This window comes from Clarias gariepinus, chromosome 22 (assembly GCF_024256425.1).
Source record: "Clarias gariepinus isolate MV-2021 ecotype Netherlands chromosome 22, CGAR_prim_01v2, whole genome shotgun sequence".
Lineage (NCBI taxonomy): Eukaryota > Metazoa > Chordata > Actinopteri > Siluriformes > Clariidae > Clarias > Clarias gariepinus.
In genome coordinates, this window is record NC_071121.1 from 7,499,398 (window position 1) to 7,516,863 (window position 17,466).

At 35.9% G+C, this 17,466-nt stretch overlaps 1 protein-coding gene across 3 annotated transcripts in view; it reads left to right on the plus strand.

Moving 5' to 3' along the window:
* The first annotated feature begins 3,305 nt into the window (after positions 1–3,305).
* Positions 3,306–17,466, plus strand: part of stat6 (signal transducer and activator of transcription 6, interleukin-4 induced) — a 56,306-nt gene continuing 42,145 nt past the window's right edge. For 2 of the 3 annotated variants that reach the window (XM_053482189.1, XM_053482187.1), the window contains exon 1: positions 3,306–3,454. The gene's annotated coding sequence lies outside the window, so the exon portion shown is untranslated. The remainder of the gene's footprint in view (positions 3,455–17,466) is intronic. The other variant, XM_053482188.1, reaches the window with a different exon arrangement.

The following is a 17,466-nucleotide window of genomic DNA, read 5'->3' on the forward strand; positions in this document are numbered from 1 at the left end:
CTAAGAGGACCCTGGAATAATCACAGCTTCACAAGCGCTGATGAAGGGGCCAAAGAATGTAGCAGAGCCCACTTTAACATAAATAATCCAACTTCTGCCCACTTCATTAGTGTGGTAAAGGACCCCAAATGGTCAATTAACCCTACTGCATGGTTTATGGTTGACCAAAATAACTTTCCCCAAATTTCCCTGTGTGTAAAAGTCATTATTTATTTTTGTGATTATTTATTTATGTACATGCTTAAGGATTGAGATTTGTTATTTTTTAAGGAGCTGCCCCATGATGTTAATTCAACATATCTACAAGTTGTAAAAACTAAAATCGTGTCCTTACTGAGGTATGTAGTTATGCATCTTGATAAAATCAATAATGTTTACCAACTGTGTAACCTGACGTGGGATCCTGTCACAGTTCATCAGTGAGAGATTGATCAGGTTAACCACTGGTTTTGTTTAAGTTTGTGTGGGACACGAAAAACAATCTCATGAAGCTTGCATTCGGTTCTGCTGACCTATCACAACACGCAGGCCAAAGTCATCACCATGCTATCAGGAAATGAGCAGTGATATGAGGAATGCCCTTAAATGAACCTCTTCAACCTTACACCCCCACCAAAGACACACTTATATACACACAACCCACACACATACAATTAAAAAATACAAATACTGGATAAATATATGTCTAAAATCTATAATGTATTGTACATTTTATAGTACACTGTTCAAGTCATGTTCATTTCTAGTTCTTTTCAATCAGTTTTAGGGGCTAATGAATTGATTTTTTTCTTAGACTTTTCCACAGTTTTTACAGATGACCTGGTCAAAAGCTCTGTGGACCAGATGTAGGTAGTGCGTGATTCATCCAAATTTCTCATCATCCAATAAATCTATCCACAACTTTAAAGACTTGGAGACTTGGTGAGTCACCACACCTTTTAGGTAAACAATTCCCGTCAGGCTTTTTTTTTTTATAATTGTTATTTCTGAACTTTTCACCTGCATTTCACTAAATCATTTACACTGTGTTAAAACTTGGATTCAAAACAGTACCTTCTCCAGGATAATTAAAATGAGTTATAAGCATGTCTAAATTATGTATATATTTTATTAAGTCTTTAATTAGGGAATAAGATTTCATAAAAGCAGCTGGCATTTTTTCAAGTTATTAGCCAAATAGTCTGTAGTGGGGTTCAGACACTGCACCCTCAATGGCTTGTCCTATCCATTAAGCACTCTAAATCTGGGAAATTAAATCCACTTGTAGTAATGGACCACATGACATAAATTGGCTGGAGCCAAATAAATAAATAAATAAATAAATAAATAAATAAATAGCCCTAGATATACAGAGAGGTCCAAAAATCTAAAACTATGCTGAAAATCTGCTTATTTAGAGTAATTAAATATTAAAAAGAAAACAATTCAATTCAATTCAATTCAATTTTATTTATATAGTGCTTTTAACAATGGTCATTGTCTCAAAGCAGCTTCACAAAGATGAAAGAAATAAATAAAAAAAACAAGAAAATATTTAATATCTATCTATCTATCTATCTATCTATCTTAAAGTGAACATAGTTTAACCATATATGTATTTAACCATATAAACATGAAAAAGTGTGTTTTTAAGTATTCACCCCAAAGAAATCAATGTATTAATGGACAAAGTCATGGCTCTGAGGTTATTGCTTAATTTTCCCCGCTAACCATCTCCTTATTCCAGTCTTTGGCTTTAATGAGAGTTTATATTATTGAATTATATTTATTTATATTATTGAAAACAAGAATATTTTTGGGTTGGATTATTGGACCAGTCACAGACAGTGGGCTGCATATTTTGTTGGTGTTGGTGTGTGGACCACGAGGTCCCTGGTTCGAGCCCTGACGCTGCCCGGTCGCCACTGTTGACCCTTGAGCTTGGTCCTCCACACCAAGTTCACAGATACAATTGGGTGTCAAACAGGCAACCCGACCCTGTAAATAACTGTCACAGAAACGGCGGGCGTATGTCCGTTGCCCGATGTGCCAGGCAGCACGTAGACGGAACCATCCATCCACCCTACAGAATATTATTATGGGAGCAGCAGTGTGGTGCAATGGACACCCTTAAAGCACCACATAGTACCAGGGTCCTAGTTTTCATTTTATTTTTTCATTTTGGGTTACTGTCTGTATGGAGTTCGTTTGTGCTTTCTGTGTTAATGAGGGTTTTCTGAAATTTCTCTGGTTTCTTCCCAAAACTAAAATTGCCCCCAGGTATGAATGGGTGTGAAAAATAGGTGTCTCAGTCAAGTATAAAATGTATTACACATGGAGGATGTCACTTTGACAACCATACAGCTACATGAACAGACTTGTGGTCCTCATGTTCGAGAGGAGATATGCACTGTAGAAACCTTGTATGAACACATGGTGAGCTGCTGCCCTCTTCTGGACGTGACAGGATGTTGCACCTGGATGGCACTAACTCCACCTTGAGTGTTTAGGATGATAAAGACTATTAAATCTTCACACACAAATGTCACACAAACACATATGCTTTTGTCGAAAGTGAAATGTGATTGATGTGATTAGGCTGGCTATAAAAGATAAACTGATAAGGCTTAAAAAGACATTTTTTGTCACTTTTTTGTTCTGGAGGAAGGAAAAGAAAAAGACAAAAAAACAAAAACAACAACTAAGCTGTATGCATTATCTTAATGTTCTCACCTTGAGTCGGAAGTGGGCATTTCCGACAGAAAGAAAAAAACGAGAGTTGGGGGAAAAACCGGAAATGTTTCGAAACAAGCCTCTTACTGGAAATGGTTCAGTCGGCGAGCTGAAATGACGGTTTCACGCTCCGCCCAGATTATGACGTCAGACCCCCCCTGCTGTACAGTACATAGCGTTCGCGTTCCACTTGAATTACGGTAGACATTACGGTAAAAACACTGCAGCCCCTGTAGTTTGTTTTTCTGGCATCGCTCACGCGCGCGCGCGCACACAGTACCACGCAATTATTCCGTGGACATGTTAGAAGAAACAAAATGATGAAAATAATGTTTACACTAAATGTTAAACCTTAATGTTTCATCCGTAATGCATAAATAAACCACTTTATTCGGTTACGACTTACAATACTAAACCTACAAATTTTAATTAGAGTTTTAATTACTGTTAATGTATGGAAATGAAATAAATACATGAATAAACTGTATAATAATTTGTCTAAGCGTGTGTGACCGTTTTCGTCCTCCGGGAGGCAGGATGAGCTCTTTTATGTGTGTGTATATGTGGGTGCCATTGACAGAAAAGTGAAAGTATAGCCTAGTTGGGAAGGGAAACAACAACATACTACTACATTACATTACGCGCGCGCGCACACACACACACACAACACGCATACACGGAAGAAGCACACACACATTTCTTATTTCTCTTACATGCTTTAAAGAGCTGGAGACAACCCGAGGTAAGTTAAACAACAACAATATCAACATTATTGTTATCGTTATTCTGTGGTTCTTGTTTCTTTAGATAAGAAGGTTGTTGATTTAAAAAAAAAAAAAAACGACTTATCGACGCGCTTTGCTCGTATTAAATCTCGAGTTGTTGGGTTTTTTTTTTTTTTTAAATAAAAGCCACCAAACCGAGCACGGCTGATGTTACAGTATGTGTGTGAATAATATATCGCGGTATATTATTTCAGCTCGTATTGTTTCCATAAACGCGCATTTACACAGGACTGAGATGACGGTTTTTTTTAGAGAGAGAGAGAGAGAGAGAGAGAGGCCTTGAAGACCAGGCCCTTGTAGGAATGATATCTTTTGCTGAAGTTTTTGGAAACATGTGGAGGTTGACAAACATCTTTAAAAAAGCAACAAATGTTTCTCAATGTCACGAGTTACTTGTATTCATAGCGAGATGTGGACATTTATGATTTTTGAGTTTTAGAGAAGCTGACAGCCTGCTACTTTCTGTTCCTTTTCAGCTACATGTGCTGTAGAGTTTCTCTCTATTTTCTTTATGAGGCCCAACCTAGTTTTTTTTTTATATACAGGACCTGGTTTATTTACCTGTTTTTAATCCAGTTCTAATGGTTCTATTTACTGACAGTACGTTTGAACTCGAGCCTGAGAGCTTGATCTGACCTAACTTGACTTGACTTGAGGTTAGGCTGGCGAATAAATATTACAGTTTGTGGTTAAAGGAAAGCACCTTTAACACTAATGTCTGACCAAGAGTCCTATAAAGGTCACAAAACGTAAGCGGTGGGTTTGTATCAGAAACTGTACATTCCGGTATCATCATTTTGACTAACTTGGGCTCAAAAGGGTTAAGCGCTGGGTTAATTGGATTTCACCATGTTGTAATGTAAATGTAATAATTTAAAAACAGCTTGGCTTAGTTAAAAAACAATATATTTTTTGTGACATCATTACTATCTATAGCATTACATTACACATCACATGTAGCTTTATTTTCTGACACCATACTGTCCCTTTACACCTTGTGTATGACACTTTAACACTGATGTCTGATCAAGAGTCTGGCAAAAGTCACAAAACTTAAGCAGTGTGTTTGTATCAGAAACTGTACATTCCAGTATTACCGTTTTGACAAACTTATGCTCAAAATGTTTACTGATCAGCACGTCGGGGTTCAAGCCCCTGTTCTCCATTGAGCAGGTCCCTTTAACCATCTCTGCTGACTAACTTAGGCTGTATCTGTGTTTCATGAATAGTCACCAAGATGCCAGTTTAAACATTTTAAACACTGGTTTGGAAAAAGCATTAGTATGTACTAAGATATCAAATTATTGTACAATATGTAAAAGCATATTTTATTAAATATTAGATACCTGCTGAACTATGAAAGCCACTGCGGTACCCTATAAGTACCATGGTATTTATTAAAGTATTGTGGTACACACAATAGTACTATCACCGTACCCACTAAAATGTCCTAGTACCTACCCAGATAATGTTCTGTGGTGCCTATTATGGTAATGACTAAAGTACCATGGTAATACTATGGTATGTACTAAAACTATAGTGCATGCCATAGTACGAGTTCTTATAGGTTGGCATATTTATAATCTGATTCACTTTTAAATATATTTATGTATGTTAAAGGTTGTATGACATTATGACTGCATTTTTAGAAAACATAAATAAGCACATGGGCAGGGTTAGGTCAGTAGGCATCTTCTGATTGGAACGTCTCACATTCAAACCCAAAGCACCACCAAGTTGCCACTGTTGGGCCCTTAAGCAAGGTCTTTAATCTTCAACTGTTTAGATGTTGATCTAGACAAGGGCATCTGTCAAATGCTGTAAATGTAAACAGTTTGGGAACATACTAGTATATTGATTAAATCACCTCACTGTTAGCCTTTAGCTGAAGCTTCCTTCTTTCTGGTACTTATTAATTAAAACCAAGCAAATTGGGCAGCGAAAGGTTTACTCTAGTTTACTGATCAGCACGTCGGTGGTTCAAGCCCCCTGTCGTCCATTGAGCATGGTCCTTAACCATCTTTGATTCAGACACTGCCCTTACACCAGCTTCCTAACAGCAAGTTGCAATATCTGAAGGGACAGATTTTACCATGTTGTAATTTAAATGTAACTTGGCTTGGTTAAGGACAAATGATTTAATGTGACATCATAATTATCAATATAGCATCAGATTGACATACTTAAATATACTGCGCTTATGCACCTTGTGTATGGCCTTAAGATATATCATGCAGACATGTGGCTAAAGGTGTGAAAAGTACACTTTCTGTTTTCTTTGAGCGTTCCCATTGTGGATTCCATGAAATGTTCAAGATTCAGCAACCTGTTTTATTCAAATGAGTTTAAAGTGTGCTGTATTGAGTGTGTATATGGCACTTGTGTTAGGTATGAACCTTGGGAGTTGCATCCATTGGTTATCATTTTTGCTTTTCATCTGATATACTGTACACAGTACGGAAACATTATAACGTATCATGATGTCTGAAGACATTTCTGTGATAGAATGCATATGTAGAATAAATAAATCTTCACTATGTTCACATCAGACATCATACCACCATTACCAGTCTCTGATTACAATTGATGACAAAGCTAAGCTATAACTCGTGATTCATATAAACTCAGACTTCTGCTGCCGAACGCTGCATCTTACACTTCTCTCTGGGACTCCCCTTACATAGAGCATGTCTTGATGACTCATTTTAGATATGTTCATGTGTGTTTGGGGTTTGTTATGTTGCTAGCATTACTGCCATGTCATAGAAATGATAGGAAGGAAAGCAGTCACATAATTCATGTTTGAAATTTGTTGCATTATAGATGAGTAGAATTTACCACTGAAGCTTCCTGTGTGTTAACTTAACACTGAAAAAGAAGTTGATTTGTGGGGATCTAATTTCTATAGATTTTTAGTTCGTCTGCAGGTAGGGATGCGAATCACCGGTCACCACCCGATACAATATTATTACTATACCTAGTTAAAATCTGTAACTTTTACGATTTTATAAATATACTGATTTAGTATTACATTTTTTTCCCAGATTTTGGTACAATTTAAAACTTTTTAAAAAGTTCAATGATTATTATACTGTATGTAACCCAATTACTTATAACATTAGTTTTCTCACTCAAAGGCCAAGCGCAACATTTAAACAATACAAAATAACTTATAATATAAGAGTTTAACATTTAGCTTAAAATCAAATAAAGCAAAAAAGCTACATTTTTACTGAGCAGCACATATCTTTGTTATGTCATCCGGCAAAATTATTATTTCAAAGTAAACTTCTATTTTTACTTCCACCACACTTGATGAAAATATGTGAATAGTTTAGAGTGTAGCGACTGTGGGATTATAAGGAAATGACATCATTTTACCTCCTCAAATGCCTCCAAAGTCCCAAAACTCAACACTGATTGGAGGCTTTTAACGCGTGCAATGTTTGATATTGCATTCAAAAACTTAGACCTATTTTGAAGAATGGGCCTATCTTCTCTCTCAGTCGATATAAAGAGAGGCTTCAACCTTTCCATGGGTAAAAAATGAAAGCAAGATAAATCATGCCATGACTAAAAAGCCCTCAGTTTTTCAGCTTGCTGCATTTTGGTTTGACAGTTCGATTCAACGTTTCCTTGTAAAAATGTTTTATCAAATTGCAAGGGGATCTCCTGTGCCCAGCCCTTCCTAAAGTCATTCCACAGGTTTTCAACAGAATTTGGACTGGGCTTTTCCCCAAACATTAATCTTCTTCTGTAGACTTTACTTTTGTTGACTTGAATTTATTATCATGCTGGTTGGTGAAATCTACTCTCTAACAGGGTCCTGCAGGCTGTGTCAAAATAAATTGTTATCTATGTATCCGTCTATCTTGACAAGAGCCCCAGTGCCAGCTGAAAAGATGCAAGCCCATAGAATATGGCTCCCATCATCCACAGCCCAGACATAAAGTATGAATAACACATGTGATCCTTGTCAGATATTCCTGAACCTTTACTGTTGCTGCAAGGATTTGTAATAATGTCACAGTAATTACACTGTGGAAAAAGATCCAGCATGATTAATCTGTTTCATTCTTTACCGCACACAAAAACACACACAGCAAATTTAAAAGGACTGACGAGACTTTTTATATTCATTGTACGTGAGCTCAAATGCCCTCGATTGGCTTTTGAGCGCATTTACAGTAGTCATTTCAAATATATGATACATGATGCTAGTTTGCTATGAGCGTCATTACTTTCAAATTTCGCTAGCATCAACAACAAAACCTGATTGACCTTATTTGAGGTTTGGATTTGAGTTAAAAAAAATTTAATAGACATGCCAGGATATTCTTTTTGAAGAACACCAGTCTTTGGGCCATGTGTACCAGACACAACGTCTGCCTAGTTTCCTAATTCCGAATAGTTGCGTCGACATTAATATTAACACTTTGAGCTGGTATTATACAAAAATACTGTCAGATGGCATTTAACATTGAAAGGAGAAGCTTAAGAAAATGGCAACCTTATGCCAAAATTGCTCCTTGAAGTTTATTGTTGTGTATGACATACACAGTGTTTTAATACGGAGGATTATCCTTTCTGTTTTATATGCACGTTCTGACATAAACTGTAAGCTGTGAGTCACAAAGGAAGGTGTCAAAGGTATCATTATTCTGTTGTAGGAGCTGTGTAGGTTTTCTTGTGCAGAAGTCTATTCCAGGGAACACACACACACACACACAACCCCAATCACACACTAGAGGCAATTCGGGAAGAAGACTGCATGTTTATGGATAATGAGAGGAAACTCAGGGAAACCCACCAAGCACAGTTAGAACATGCAGACTCCTTAAAGACAAGGGACCAAACGATACAATAATATCACGATACCTAGGTGCCGATTTGTATCACGATTCTGTTACTATTTCGATTTTATAAATATCATGATCCAATATGATTTTTCAGATTTTCTCGCAATTCTACAAAACTCTTTTTTGAAAAATTTGCTTCTACATATATATATATATATATATATATATATATATATATATATATATATATATAAATAAAAAAAAAATTCCACATCTCTATTACACAGATTTGCGTTCTTATTTTTTTCTCATTTTCTTCTCTTGTGAATTACCAGGGACCAAACGATATGATATTATTACTTTTATTGCAATTCTATAAATATCACGATTTTATCAATAACCCGATTATTTTTTTCCTCAGATTTTCTTATAGTTCTAAACAAACTCAATAAATAATACTCGGCTTCCTACCGCAAAGAATTCTGTTCTGCCTGCTAATGTGTTAACAACATAGAGCAACACCTGTGTGATTATAGAGAAACTGCACCATTTTACCACCTTAAATACAAACATATATAAATAAAAAACTTGTTTTAAAAAATCTTGTTTGGAGTCAGCGTGTTAGTACATTCCACACAAAGGAATCATAAAACAACAAACACCCATATCTATTCACAAGCCTGCTCATTTTTAGCAGCATTACAGACAGTAATACAAAAAATAAAATAAAAGAGGCGGAAGGTTATATAGAGTTGGTCAATAATTTTAGTTTTTTTTTTTTAATAATAATTTTGAGTTTATAAATATTGGAAAACATTCATCTTAAATGAGATCATTTGTCTAGTTATTTGGTTTTAGCCTTGATACATTTAATAGAAAAAGGTTTATTTTAATAGTTAACAGTCATAGTTTAAATCACAATTGCAGTATGTATCAAAACAAATCGCAGTGTAATTGTTTTTATTTATTTATTATATTAAATTCGACACAGGATATGATATGCTAGTTATTCATTAGGTTTTTCTTTACAGTAATAATCTTAAAGTTCTGAGCCTGGAATTTAAATTCCTCCTCTATTTTTGTTTTTAACAAGAGAACAGTCAATGTCTAATGTCTAATCGAAACTTAGCGTTGGTTCGTGTGTACCTAACGCCAGTCTGACTCACTCCTCACAGACGTGTGGCAGCTTTAAAATCAACAAAATAAAAACTTACACACCTTTATTACAGTACACCACATACAGTACATAAAATGTCGTCAGTAAAGACAGTAGCTGCTTACACACAATAACTTAATGTAATTTTGTAGTAAATGAGAGGAGCAAAATATCTACAAGCCTTACATTAATTGTCAGAATCCAAGAGTAGACGTTGAATATTACGGATAAGGAAAAAAATAAAACATGCTGGGGTAAGCTGTTGGAGTAAAATAATCAGCGACAGGGTGATGCGACGCAACCCAACCTGCGTAGTTAATGTTACCAAAAGTTAATGAGACTTATTATTTTTATCACTTATGAACTGGTAGCACAGACTGACGCTTTTTATTTGTTTATAGTCAGAGTTAATGTCTGGAAGCATTCCAGAAATTAGTTTCTGTTTCCGTCACAAGCCCATATCTGGAGACTTAATGCTAGAGGTTAGCCTCCAGTTGCTACAAAGTACTGATAGTGAAGGCACCTTGCAATTCCAAGCAACTATATAAAGTTGTACCATTTAATCAGTAATCTGTATCTATAAAAAAGATAATAAAACGAGATTAGAGAATTCAAAGGTGTAACCGCATAGGTGAAATACAAGACCAAAAATGTTGTCACTAATCAGCTAGCCTGCTGTTATTAGTTAATTGTTTTGACCTATTTATCATTTGTTGTGACAGAAAACAATTAGTGTCAGTTTGTTTTTTTTCCGAACCTCCACGTACATTCTTGCTGGAGAACGCCATGCCCCTTCTTTAGTCAGAGAAACCAGAAAGCTTGGGGTATAAATAAAACCGAGCGCTCTATTAAAGCAGAAATGTGAATTCATCATTGGCACTTTCAAAATGTAGTGAAACGTGTCTTTTAGATGTGGGCTACAAAACTGTAGGCTTCCTCAAAAACAAGCCAAAAAGACAAGCACATAAACCACTATTGTACTCTGACTATAGAACATCTGGCTGTTATTAATGATTTTGTATTCCATTTTGTATTTGTATTTCATTATTAATGATTATGATCATGTAGGCTCTGAAATATATATCATTTACAATCAAGCATGATATTATACTAAAGACTCACAGATAGCTATTTTTTTGGCTGATACATATTTTCGATTTTTTTAAAAGTCAGACCCGCTGTTATGGATTTTAGCTGATTCCGATTTTCTTTATCTGACAGCATATAAAAGCATTTTTGTAACTTTAATGCAACAAATCAATTTAAATAACTTTATGTTATGTTATCTGCACAAAATTAACTCTACAAAGTTACAGGACTTTCCCCAGCTTGCTGGTCAAAGCTTTTTCTGTACAAAAAAATCTTAGTAAGACACTTGTGATCGGTTAATGGCGCTATGATTCATGTGCGAGTGCAACCCTTTCGCCACTCGGGCACCACTCGATCGAAAGAATACTCATATATTAATATACAGTACTCATATGCAGTAAGTAAAGTTCCTGTAGGAATGTAACAGAGCAAGTCGCGAGACCTGACGTAAAGTTCCTGTTCTATATTACCTAACCACATGAAGATTAAATGACCAGTAATTTGTATGTCATTCAGGAGAACTTTTAAAACCAAAGTAAATAGTCTGAATTATTGTAGTAAAAGTTAAAGGGTTAGCACTGTGGCTACGCCCCTCCACGGTTAAGAGTTCATTTCTGTACTCGGTTTCGACCGGGTTCTCCGGTATCCTCTCACAGTCCAAAGACATGCGGATTAGCCTAATTGGCGTTTCCCAAATTTCCTGTAATACAGTATGTGTGTGTGTCCTGTGGAGGATTGGCATCCTGTCCTGGTTGTATGCCAACTTGTGCTTAAACAGTACAGAGGATGTACACAATGTTGACTGCATTAAGTGATATGCAAGAAAACAATATTTCTTTTTTACGACACCTAAAAAGGTGATACTAATAAAAAAGACTGTAGGTGGTATGAGTTCTATAATAACTGTAAAAAAGGATTAAAACAATATTTAAAAAATTAAAGTATACTGTAAAAATATAATGTGCTATTTAGTGAATCAGTGTTGCTTAATGCCTTCGTTCAGTTACATGGCAGGAGCCTTCTGTCCAAATACAGCAGGCCTTCTGGGAAAGCCTCTGAGAAAGCTTTTAGTGTTCAGTACTCACATAGCAACAGAAGAGAAATAAAATCTTATTGGCTGATTTTTACATTTTTTTTAAATAATCTCTCCGGGTCCTAAAGACCCAGATGCTTGGTCAAAAAAAGAGTTTGTAGGAATAGCAAAGTTGGCAAGTAACAAAGGACACTTTGTATATAGATTCTCTTTGAGAACCTGGCTACAGTAAATATTTAATGTCACATTAACTTTTTCCATTATGGAGTGATAAGTGATTTATTTCTTAATTTATTTCATTTTTAGGCTCAGGCTACACGTTCTTCAAACTACCCTGGAATGGGAAATGACCCATCGACCTGTTATGCCATTTTCAAAATAACATCTTTACTCTTTCAACGAAGAAATGCATTTTTTTTTTATTTTGGTTTTCGTTTTCCGTTCCCTGTAACATTTCTAATTCCTGTTTCTACGTCAGGTCTCGCGACTTGCTCTGTTACGTTTTTACAGGAACTTTTGCGAAGGTTTTCAGAAGACAGAAGGGGTTTTCTTATGCTTGTTTTATTGTGACCGGGATGACAAGGAGCCAAAAATAAAGACTGAACACTGTGTCAAAACCTGCATTAGTCATTAAAGTACTAACGCCAACCAGTTTAGTCACTTGCACAGCCAGTTCAAGCTAAATGATATGAAAATATGAAAAGACTCAACTGTTAAACTGTTGAATGATTAGCAAAAGAGTATAACGTCATTTTTTTTTTTTTTTATGTGTATGTGTTCTTGTAGGCTGTTTCCCAAAACCATAACTGCATCTAGAACACAACCGAGACGAACCATCTATTGTATACGGTGTGGTCGTTCTCCTTGTGCTAACTTAAGATAAAGCTGACAGGATGCACTCCTCTTTCTGAGCGCAAATAAAAGTCAACGAGGGGTAAGCCGTGTTCCTGTTCGTAAAATACAAATGGAGACCATGCACCATTAGCTAAGCCTGACACACTGATCTTTTTTTATACCAGTGATTCAGAAAAGAACAGAAACTTCTTTGGTGTTACTGTATCATTAAGCCATTTTTTTACACTTCTTTTTTTTAAGCGCAGCCTTTGATTCATGTTAACGCCCATTCAGGAAAACATTTATCAAACACCTTTTAGCCTGCAGTGACAAGCTGGAGAATAGAAATGCTTAAACAACCGCTTTTGGCATTTTGCTTAAAGTCGATGGTATAAGAGAGCATGTTCCTGTTAAATATATATATATATATATATATATATATATGTATATATATTTTAATATACACACCGTATATACACACATTATCTCACAAAAGTGAGTACACCTCTCACATTTCAGTAACCACTTTTTTATTATATGTTTATTATATGTTATATATATATGAAAGAAATGATATATATATGATATATTTATGAAAGAAATGATATATATATATGATATATATATGAAAGAAAAAATGAAAGAAAAAATAATTGGATATACTTTAGAGTAGGTGCAGCTTGTATAGCAGTACAGATTTACTGTCCTCTAACAATAACTCAACATGCAGACTTTATTGTTTAAATACTGTAACTGGCCACGGAAATGAGTACACCCTAAATGAACATGTCAAAACTTTTGTATGAGCACCATAGTTATCTAGCACAGCCTTAATTCTCATAGGCATGGACTTAACCAGAGCTGGACATGTTGCTGGGATCCACTTTCACTCCTCCATAATGATATCACTAAGTTGCTGGTTGTTAGACACATGACGCTTCGCCATCGTACGCTTAAGGATGCCCAGAGGTGCTCAATAGGGTTCAGGTCACTGACAAACATATGAACATGAAGAATAGGACATGTGACTTTTCATGGTTAAAAGATGTACAGCTTAGGGTGTACTTACTTTTGTTGCCAGCTATTTTGACAATAATGGCTGTATGTTGAGTTATTTTCAGAGGAAATTAAATCTATACTGTTATACAAGCTGCACATTGACTGCACCAAAATATATCCAAATTTCATTTTGATAGTATAGTCCTTTAAGAGGATATACTGAATGTGTGCTTCAGAATTAAGTTCTCCCACTTAAAAAGATGAGAGGCCTGTAATTTTCATCAAGGGTATACCTCTACTATGAGAGGGGAAAAAAATCCAGAAAATCACATTGTAGGTTTTTTTAAAGAAACTATTTGCAAATTATGGTGGGAAATAAGTATTTGGTCACCTACAAACAAGATTTCTGGCTCTCACCGACCTGTGACTTCCTATTTAAAAGGCTCCTCTGTCCTCCACTCGTTACCTGTATTAATGGTATCTGTTATCAGTATAATAGACACCTGTCCACAACCTCAAACAGTCACACTCCAAACTCCACTACGGCCAAGACCAAAGAGCTGTCAAAGGACACCTGAAGCAAAATAGTAGTCCTGCACCAGGCTGGGAAGACTGAACCTGCAATAGGTAATCAGCTTGGTGTGAGGAAATCAACTGTGGGAGCAATTATTAGAAAATGGAAGATATACAAGACCACTGATAATCTCCCTCGATCTGGGGCTCCACGCAAGATCTCACCCTGTGGGGTCAAAAAGATAACAAGAACTGTGAGCAAAAATCACAGAACCACATGGGGGGACCTAGTGAATGACCTACAGAGAGCTGAGACCAAAGTAACAAAGGCTGCCTTGAGTGACACACTGAGCCGCCAGGAACTCAAATCCTGCAGTGTCAGACATGTCCTCCTGCTTAAGACAGTAAATGTCCAGGCCCATCTGATGTTTGCTAGAGAGCATTTAGATGATCCAGAAGAGGATTGGGAGAATCTCATATGGTCAGATGAAACCAAAATAGAACTTCGTGTTTGGAGGAGAAAGAGTTGCATCCAAAGAACACCATACCTACTGTGAAGCATGGGGGTGGGAACATCATGATTTGGGGCTGTTTTTCTGCAAAGGGACCAGGACGACTGATCCGTGTAAAGGAAACAATGAATGGGGCCATGTATCGTGAAATTTTGAGTGAAAACCTCCTTATATCAGCAAGGGCATTGAAGATGAAACGTGGCTAGGTCTTTCAGCATGACAATTATCCCAAACACAACGCCCAGGGCAATTAAGGAGTGGCTTCGTAAGAAGCATTTCAAGGTCCTGGAGTGGCCTAGCCAGTCTCCAGATCTCAACCCCATAGAAAATATTTGGAGGGAGTTGAAAGTCTGTGTTGCCCAGCGACAGCTCCAAAACATCACTGCTCTAGAGGAGATCTTTTTTTTTTTGAGGAATGGGCCAAAATACCAGCAACAGTGTGGGAAAATGTTTGACCTCTGTCATTGCCAACAAAGGGTATATAACAAAGTATTGAGATGAAATGTTGTTATTGACCAAATACTTATTTTTTACCATAATTTTTAAATAAATTATTTCAAAATCCTACAATGTGATTATCTGGATTTTCTTCCCCTTATTTTGTCTCTCATAGTTGAGGTATACTTATGATGAAAACTTCAGGCCTCTCTCATTTTTTTAAGTGGAAGAACTTGCACACTTGGTGGCTGACTAAATACCTTTTTTGCCCCACTATATATATATATATATATATATATATATATATATATATATATATATATATATATATATATATATATATAAACAGCCATAAAATTGAGTGATCTTGAATCTGTTGAATATGAATCTGAATAATTTTTTTTTTTTTTGCTCAGTTACAATGTAAGTAAATTTTTGTTCATCATATTGCCAAGGTTGTGCTACAATAAATAAATAAATAAATAAATAATTTAAAAAAAGACTAATGATAACGCTATTTTGCATAAACCTGGCCCCATATTTATTAAAACAAAATAATGCAAAAAATAGCAAAAATGCTTCCTGCTCTGACAGTGCTTCCCTTATTTACAAAAGAGTGCCTAGTTCTTAATTGTTTTACTTCGTCTTACTCTTCATATACTGTGTAGGTAGATGGAGGTGAAGGTTTATAGATTGGATCTCTAAAAGGTGAAATTAATAGAAATATTAAACTAATACAAATGTTGTGTTAAAGATTATATGTATTTATTGTTTATCACATGCAGTAGAACACCTTTGTTCTGGAAGGTAACGCCGGCCCGTTCCGCTCGCTACACTGAAAGCACATGCAATATTTAAAAGGGTGGAGTCGTGCAATAAGGGTTAACACTGTGGCCTCACACCTCCAGGGTTGAGGGTTTGAATTCCCCCTGTGTGCATGATGGGTTTCCTCCTACAATCCAAAGACTCAGTGTAATTGTCTCAAGTTCCCAAATTGTTGTGTGCATGTGTGTCCAACAATGTATTGGCACTTTGTCCAGGGTGTACTTTGCCCCGTTCCCAAAGTCCTTCCGGTTAGTCTTCAGGCCCCTCACGTCCCTGTACAGGATACAGGATAAGCAGAATGAAAGATGAACGAATGAAAACAAATCTATAATGCACTTTAATACTTGCTACCACAAATCACAGCCATATAATATTTCTTTTACTTATTGTAAAATGAAACAGTGTAACATCCTAAGATTCTGCATTTTGTTCTATTATAATTTTCATGCTGTTTATGCTTGTACAGTACATGAGGAAACATGGCCGAGCTTTGCTCAGATGTGTATATGAGTCATTCTATAGTTTCGGTTACATTTCACATAAGTAAAAAAAGCACAAAAACAATGTTGGTTCAGGTTCAAATAGTGGTTTAAGTAAGTACATTCCCTAGTACAGTGTCACACATTTGCTAGTTGCTGCGGTTTAAGGTAGAAGACACTACTCAGTTTGTCAACTACAGTAAGTTTCTAACAAAACTTCGCCCTCCAACGCGAATATGGTTTGTCCTGATGCGCCATGTGACCAGCTTCATATGAATTTCATCATTTTCTTCTGACATACATTTTAATCACACTTTTGCTTTGCTTCTTTAAATCTACAGTTCTCCCTGGCTGGCAGGATCAGCCTCCCAGCCAACTTTCTATATTTATTCTTTTAATCTATTTTAAACAATTGGGTTTTATGTGTTGAGAAAGTGTGTTGAGAAAGTGAAAGTGTACCGATTTGAATAATGTGCGCTGTGACATATGCAGACTGATAACGTTGATGATGACTGATTATGTACATTACTGAGTAACATAGTTGACGATTTCCTTATTTTAACTTAGAATTTCAGGGCTATGACTTTGGTCACTTCTCATTTTCCTGGACATTTTAACATTTTATTTGAACAAATCATTTCATAAGAATCTGTAAACCGTAACAGGGTCCCTAACATAGTTGCCGGTCAATTGATACTGTATACTCTGGGCCAACGAGATATTATAGCTATTCTAGATGAAATCTTTTAGAAAACGAGAGAACACTTAACACGGTTAATGCGGGCCGCAAAGAAGAATGAGATCATGTGATGCCTGTCACTTGGCACTGGGACAAATATTTTTGGAGTTACAAGACGGAGTTCTGCTAGTAACTTAGTTGACGGAAATTTTGCAGACCTTAATACATCAATATATTGAAGGGATTTAAATGAGAATATCAATTAAAAAATAATATTTTATTAGTATTTGGCCTTAATAATCAAAATAGTTGTTGTTAACTCTAATGGTTTTTAGTCATCATTTTGAAAACAACAAACTTTTTTTCTAATGTGGCCAAATAGACTTTTTGGAAAGTAGGTTGCCCCAAATTTTTGTGTGATATTATAATCATTACCTTACTAGGCAAAAAAATAAGAATGTTTTTGATCACACAGTCTGTGTCAATCACAATTAATCACTTAATATACAATTACTTGTATTTCAAACATGCAATGTTATAATGAAAACCAGACCAACTGGTTTGAGGGAACAGATTAGGCAGTTTTGTAATATATTCAACATTAACATTTAAC